Raw genomic sequence first — 8,197 nt, forward strand, 5'->3', positions numbered from 1 at the left:
GAAGCATACAAGCTATATGTCAACGAAATGGTCATACTTTAAAGTTATTAATAAGCATTTCGTGAAATAAATCACGTTTGGAACAGCAAGGCAATGATGTCGCAGATGTGGATGTATGATTTTGGCTTTTCATGTACAGTAAAGACAAGATATTTTATGGATGACACCTTCTTTTTTCTATAATGATGCGACTGCTTGACAACAGTATAAGGATCTGTTGTCTTTACTGTTAATTTCCAACTTCTGATAATGCCAATCAAACAGTTCAAGGACAGGTACACAATGCTACCCAAGTCATACAGTGACTTGCCCGAGAGAGCAGCTAACAAGTAAAGTGTCTGAAAACCACCCTGGATCCGCCAGTACTGTCGCATTTTCATGCCGTTTCGTCCGATGCTCGGAAATAACATGACTCGGATATATTTCTATATTAGACGCCGATCGGTGACATAACACTGGAATATATACCTATCTAGACTCTGTATATACTTTAGTCGACGTGTTATACATTATATGTGGTTCTGCCAGACATGAATACTGTATCATTAATTTGATTCTCACGGGGAGCATGTCTTCGACAATGGCTTGTCATATGAGGCAAAGTAAGGCTTTAGTGATGGGTGTCACCGTAGCTGATGTAGGGGTCATTCACAAGGGCGGATCCAGCATTTTTATAAGGGAGGGTTCCAAAATATCAACATACAACATACTAGATGAGCCTATGGTTCATCGTGGTTATGTAGCATCTGGTTTGCCAAGGCTGGCGTTAACGAACGTGATCCCATCTGACAGTACATGTGGACTGACGTCTGGCTGACAATATCCCTCGGATCGGGGAATGAGAGTTGGGAGGGTGTTCAAACGGTGCTCTCAATCCAACCATGTCTCTCTTTTATTACTTGTATTTCAATATTTATAAGGTGATACACAATCCTCAGCGCAAATGCAATCGTAACTCCCATACTTTAACATAGACTTACGATAGTCGTAGCCGGCTGAGATCGCTTTGTGGAACGGGACCCATGCGCATTGTTGATGTCGAGTGTCACTGACAACCACGTACGCACAATGACGAAACCTGGGGACTATTGAACCAACTAACGACACCATTGCGGAACATGTGAATATATGATATGTTATCACTGTAACACTGTAATATGATAAAAACAGACATTACCTTTCCTTGGCTTGATGGCGACTCATGAGTCACAACGCGCGTCAAGTCTCGGATTGTCTCGTCGCGTGAGCTCGTGCACAGCACGGGCACTGACAATGCGTGCGTGTTAAGGTAGACATGAGCATGTGGTTTATTTCAAACATGACATTTCTTCAAAGCCTTTTAAACATATTTTATTATGTAATTATCGTACACTCACTTAAATGATTAACACAGCGATAAAACTTAACAGTTTGGTAGGATTTGTATTAAGATGTATTCGGAAGTTTGTGAAAAGTTACAAATATCTTACACTTACTGTTTTGTTTTGTGAGGAATTATTTTCTTAATATTTCAAAATTAAAAATGGGTATGTGGACAGATTATGTTGTTTTCAAAGATTTTCGTCTTTTTTATTACCTATTACTTGTCAATCACAGAGGGTTGGACTAACATATATATATATATATATATATATATATATATATATTCAATGAAAAACTTTATTACGTACAAAATGCCAATGTCATTTTTTACTTCCTATTTCTTTCTCGACACGATTCTCTATGGTAAGCCACGTATTAAAATACCCGTCCGTACTTTAGCCAGTATTTTCCCAAATGTGATATAAATGGAAAATATAACTATCTGGACTATCTCTTCACCTGGACTGTTTCTGATAACATCAAATGCAGATATAGCTCAGTCGGAGTGCAGGAATACAAGACATTTTGAAATAAGATGCTGATAAAGTCATGCTGTAATAGAGATGTATCATCCCAAACTGGCTCCCACAGGAGATAGCGCTAGGGTGAGATCAAACACAAGGAGATATCACTGCAATGAAATTGCATCAAAATAAGCTTTGCAGGTCATTGTAACGTCATAGATTACCGTCACAATCAAATGACATCACAAACCTCTGTGCCAGTGAAGTTGTTTAGTCGTACCTTTTTACACTCAAGGGGGCTGTCGGTTAGCCTTGTGGTTAAAGCGTTCGCTCGCCGAAGACCCGGGCTCGATTCCTGGTATAGGTACAATGTGTAAAGCTTGTTTATGGTGATATTGCTTTAATATTGCTAAAAGCGGCGTATTTCCAAACAATTGCGATTGAATTTTACACTCGAGACAAGATACTAGTTATTGCTGTTTACAAACTGAAAAGGTTGGAAGAATAATTTCTGATGATAAATCGAATCTTACCCTCGTGTCTTTTTAGATCAGATATTTCAACAGTCGTCGATAAAAGTTTTAAACCCCAAGGAAAGCCCGCAGTTTTAAACCTGTATCGACTCGTATTGGTATATTTGATATCATATACTCACAGGAATCGCACAATTTCAGGGATGACATTTTCTTCCATAAACATAGGCATTATACCGCCTGACAAGTGGTATGTTGTGCACATACATTAATAAAACCATATAGTCCATTCTATACTCCCCATGGAGCTGAGAATGAAAATCGAGTGCACTCCAATCCATTGACGGGGATAATAATAATGTCCCTGTGTGGTGTGGAAATACAGCGTCGTTCCAAAAGACGTTAAAAGATGGTACTTGTTGTTACCCTGTCTGGCGATCCGGCATTAAGGGGCTGACACAAGGACTGGTCGGCTCGGAGTCAGTGCCAACGTGTGTCATTGTGTCCGAAATGGATGGACAATTGTCCTTGCAGACCGCCGCCTTCCTGGTATTTGCAACATCAGGTGCGACTCTATGACAAACAATCAGCCATCAATATGCATCGGCTCTGGACACTGGGAGCTATTCTGACCCCCGATGCCTATTTTGGTCTGTGCTTGTGGCAAGTGCGTTACGACTTAATATATAATGTGTCAGTAAGGCGTTCATATTTAAAATCATAATTTGAAAGGCGACTAACAGGATTAGGTGGTCAGGATCGCTGACTTGGTTGATGCATGTCATCGTATCCCATCTAGGTAGATCGATGTTCATGATGTTTGTCACTGTATTGTCTGATCCAGCCTCGGTTATTCAAAGACCGCCGTCATATAGCTGGAATATTGCTGAGTGGGGTGTTAACACACCAACCAGTATCAGCCTGTAAATAATCAAATCAGACCCCAGCAAAATAGTGATATTATGACGTCTGAGTACGTTGAACCGTTGAACACCCGATCCATGAAATCACCTCGTAAAACAAGTATCTGGACACAACTTCTGAACGGAATCAAATGCATCCATGGTCTGATGTTATGCCGCTTTTAGCAACATTCCAGCAATATCACGTCTCGGGACACCAGAAATTGGTTTACACACTGTACACATGTGGACAATCGAACCCAGGCCTCCAGCCTGAAGAGCGAACGCTGTAGTCTGTAGTCTGCAGATATGTAGGGTGTGCTCTGTAGTCTGTGCCAGAAGTGGGATAAGGCCTTTAAAATCTACAATTAATTGAATATTTGAATTTCTTCTTGGCCGATGATGGTAAACCAGTTAGCAGAATCTGAATGCAATGGGTGTACGATGTTCCTAATTTTAAGTGATTTTTCACAATATTATTATTCATATCCTAAAGGCCAGAAGTGGAATAGCCCCATTAAAATCTACAATTTGGTTGATAATAGTGAATAACATTCCCAAAATATTCGTCCGCTGTTATAAAACCTTATTTAGAAATCATATTTAACAGCATTTGCAAAAACGGTGTTTTTCCTCAATGTTGGGCAACTAGGATAATTATCCCATTACATATAAAAGGGGACGCCTCTGTTCCTGATAGAGGCTATGAGCCTCCTGAGTATCCTCAGTAAAGTATTTACATCAATTTTAAACAGTAGACTAGTGTATTGGGCTGCAACACTTGACAAAATATCTGAATGTCAGTCGGGATTTCGAAAAGGTTTTTCAACTATTGATAACTGTTTTGTTTTAAATTCTGTCATTCGGCGTTATATTTCATGCAAAGAAGGTAAATTTTATGTAGCATTTATTGATTTCTCTAAAGCATTCGACTCCATTCAGCGTCATCTTCTATGGAAGCTATTTTACAAACATGGTTTGAGTTCTAAAATGGGTAAAATGTTACAATCCATCTACAGTAATGTAAAAGCTTGTGTTCATTCAAACAACAGAGTATCTGGTACATTTGAGCGCTTCATGGGTGTGAGGCATGGGTGTATGCTTAGTCCCTTTTTGTTTCAGTTTTTTTTTATAAACGAATTGGTTACAGAAATGGAACAAAATTGTCGTTTTGGTGTTCAGTTACATCCGGAATGTATTCATATTTTTTTTCTATTTGCAGATGATCTTATTGTGTTTGGCAATACTGTCAACAACTTACAAATGAAGTTAAATATCTTGCATGATTACTGTTGTAAATGGGAAATGTCAGTGAATTTATCGAAAACAATAATAGTTGTTTTTAAAAATGGGGGATGTTTATCACGTTATGAAAAAATGGTATTGTGATGGAAATGCGGTTGAAGTACGTGTAGTTACTGGATACAGTTATCTTGGTTTGTATTTTAGCAATAGATTACTGTGGTCGAAAGCTTTAAGTAATATTGCAATCCAGATAAGAAAGGTGTTCATAGTCCTTTTAAGTAGTATACATTCCTTAAAACCACACTCGCCTCACTTTTACTTCAAATTATTTTTATGCAAAGATAACACCAATACTTTTATATGGGGCTGAAATGTGGGGGTTCAGTGACATGGAACCACTAGAAAAAGTTCAATTGTATGCTTGTAAGCGTCTTTTAAATGTAAAGTTATCAACTTCAAATAATTGGGTGTTAGGCTAGTGTGGTAGATACTCTATCCAGGTGCTTGTTGTTTTGAAATGTGTCAAATATTGGCTGTCTCTTTTAAATATGCAAGAATCCCGCTTCCCCAAAAATGTTACAATATGTTGCGCTTGTATGATAAACAAGGCCACGTAAATTGGGTAACGAAACTTAAAACTGTTATTTTTATATTTAATTTAGGATTTGGTGATGTCTGGTTCTTTCAAGCATGTGGTAATAAAACCGTATTTTTAAATATGTTACGTCAACGGTTAAAAGACAACTTTTTCAGGTTTGGCATTGTGATTTATCTGAAAGCCCCAAAATGGCTTACCATGCACAGTTTAAACCATCCACTTCATGTGAGTACTATTTGAGTAGTATTACAGTAAATAAATTCGGAACCACATTGACTCGTTTTCGGCTTAGTTCTCACAATTTACAAATTGAACGTGGACGACATTATGATATTCCTCGTGAATTTAGAAAATGTAAAGTTTGTAACTTAAACCATATCGAAAATGAATATCACTTTTTGTTAATTTGTCCAGCTTATAGCCATTTCAGGCAAAGTTACATGATATCTTAATTTTACATCTTTCCAAATATTCTGAAGTTTAATACAATACTGTCATCGTAAGACCCTATTATCAATATGAATACAGCAAAGTACTTGTTTTATGCCAATGCTTTAAGAACACAAATACTCCAACATGTATAATGTGCAATTATGTTAAAACTGCTCATGTTAGAAAGCAAAGAAATGTGTATTATATCTGATACTGTTTGCACCTTAATTGTATTTCGTCTGTGAGATGGCAATTTCAACTTTCCTTTCATTTGAGTATGAGTATGGCTTTTGGTTGATCTTGGGTTGAATTTTGTATAGCCATCTGCCGATCTTACTTGCGTCCCACTTGGCTTACCGTCTTTGGGCTATGGAGGCTTTGATTTTACTTTCTATTCGCAGTTTACTAAAGGGAATAGGCTGTATCTCCACCTTGTCTAGAGCAAGCTTCGCCAGTGTGTCTGCTTTTTCATTCCAGTGAATATGTGGAGGCGGGACCCAACACAGCGCCACCTGTTGCCCTTGGTCCGATAGTTTTGTATATTCGTAAAGAATAGTATTGACTGTGTTTCGCCTGGAGTTTGAGTTTCTGAAGGCTTGAAGTGCTTTTAGCGAGTCTGATAGAACGACTGCCTTTGCTTCCGGTATTTCCGTTATGAGTTTGAGTGCATGACGAATTGCCTCCAATTCAGCGGTGAATACTGACTGACCATCAGACAGGCGAACCACATGTGCTTGGGGTTTGGAGCTGTGGATATAGATCCCGTAATCAGCACTGTTGTTGATAGGATTCTTGGATCCATTAGTGTATATATGGGCCCAGCTGTCCCTGGTGCTTTGAATTTTAGTGATAGCTTAATATCCATTCTTCTGATCATGTGTCTTATATAATATAGCTACTAATTTCAGTAAAAAAATCCCAACTCGGATGGATTTAGCTATGAGACTAAACAGATCTACTCAGTGAACATATCAGTGACAACAAACTGTGAAATATTAAAATATGAAGTACATACACATCAAAGGGATTACAGTTTTACAGGATACCTTTTAATTGGCCTACTCACTTGTGAAAACAAACTGGTTATGTTAACGAAGTCAATTATACTCACTTGTAAATACAATCAGTTAGCATCGTCTCACAAACTTCAGTGAAAACAAACATATTTACAGTTTAATCAAGCCGTTTAAAACGTCAAAGAGATTGCCAGTGTCTGGGTCATATTATTATGAGTAAAAGGGTGTGTATAGGTTAAAAATATTCCACTGTCTGACAACTGGGTGTCTGGACAAATGGGAGGACCACCGCTCTATTTATCGATGAAGTACACATTATTACAACTGTTAAAACTGCCGTTTTCTCTCTCTCTCTCTCTCTCATTTAGCGTAAGCCCCGTGCCAATTGTTTGGCATAAAGACAACACAATCAACAATGTGTTGACAATGGTAAGCGTCAATCTACACATGGCACATTTTACATAGAATAACTGACTTATGATTTTATTTCATTAGATAAACATCCATTTTATTGTCAAGTCGGGTTAACGTTTAATACCAGATTTTGTTCCCTCGTCTTTACGTGGTAATATCTGATAGATCTACCTCGCTTTCCTCGCTGCTGTCAAGACTTTTTTGACCAACCAGGGGCTCATTTGGATATGGACAAATATGTGTAAGGTCAATGAGCGAAAATTCAACGTTTTCATCAATGTCGGGTGATGCCATGGCGAACGCTAGTAATCTACCAAACACTACACAGAAGCACTGATCGTCTGCAAGTCAACTCTCCACAGAGACATCAGGTCACGTGATGACATCTCTGCTTATTAATTGTTGGTAGTTTCCCGAATAGGAGTAGGTTCTTAAGATTTTTTCTACTTATATTGACTTTAGAAAACAAATCGTCTTCAAGATATTTGATATATCCTTTATAAATGATTTAATTCAATTCCATATTATTTTACTGCACACTTCCTTTATTGTTAATGACGACAGAGCATGGGATAACAAGTTCAATTGTCTATTAGTACTGGGTTTCTAAATACATAGAGACTGAGTTATGTTTCTTATGTTGGTAATTTTGTAGCTTTTCTAAATATTGCAATCATATTAAATTTTATTATTTAGATGTCATGTATATATGAGGTCACTTAAGCTTTGCTGGCAAAATGGTTATAAAAGCTTCAACATGAGTGTATGTCAATAAGCTACCAGGAATGGTTCAATAAGTTTTCTAGTTATTTTCATAGAATTTCTACATGTAATTATTACACTTATATCCACACCCAGACGTGGCATAACATCTTTAAAATGTCAGAAATTAAACATGGCAATGGGTAGTAATTACAGATAATAAGCAATACAATTTTTATACGAATTTGTAGTTATAAGCAATCTGAAAAAAAAATGTATTCCGTTTTCGTTCCGTGTTACCACTTTTTATACGCTGCCAAATTTAGATACAATGGCGGACATCGAGTTAATAGCACTGCCATTGGTGCACTTTGCAAAGCGGAGTTAAAGTAAAATGCACAAGTGCAGGTGATTTTGTTCTTACTGTTTGTCGATTAAATACATAGTTGCATGCGACACATTTTATTCTCTGTGGTGTTTATCCAAGTTCTGGTCTCAACACACGCCGCCAGGGCACGATGACAAGCAGTTGACCAGGTCAACGAGCGTGACTACCTGATCCAGTAAGTGGCCTCTTACAACCTGGAGC

This window comes from Haliotis cracherodii, unplaced genomic scaffold, assembly GCF_022045235.1.
Source record: "Haliotis cracherodii isolate W230 unplaced genomic scaffold, xgHalCrac1.p SCAF_1, whole genome shotgun sequence".
Classification (NCBI taxonomy): Eukaryota; Metazoa; Mollusca; class Gastropoda; order Lepetellida; family Haliotidae; genus Haliotis; species Haliotis cracherodii.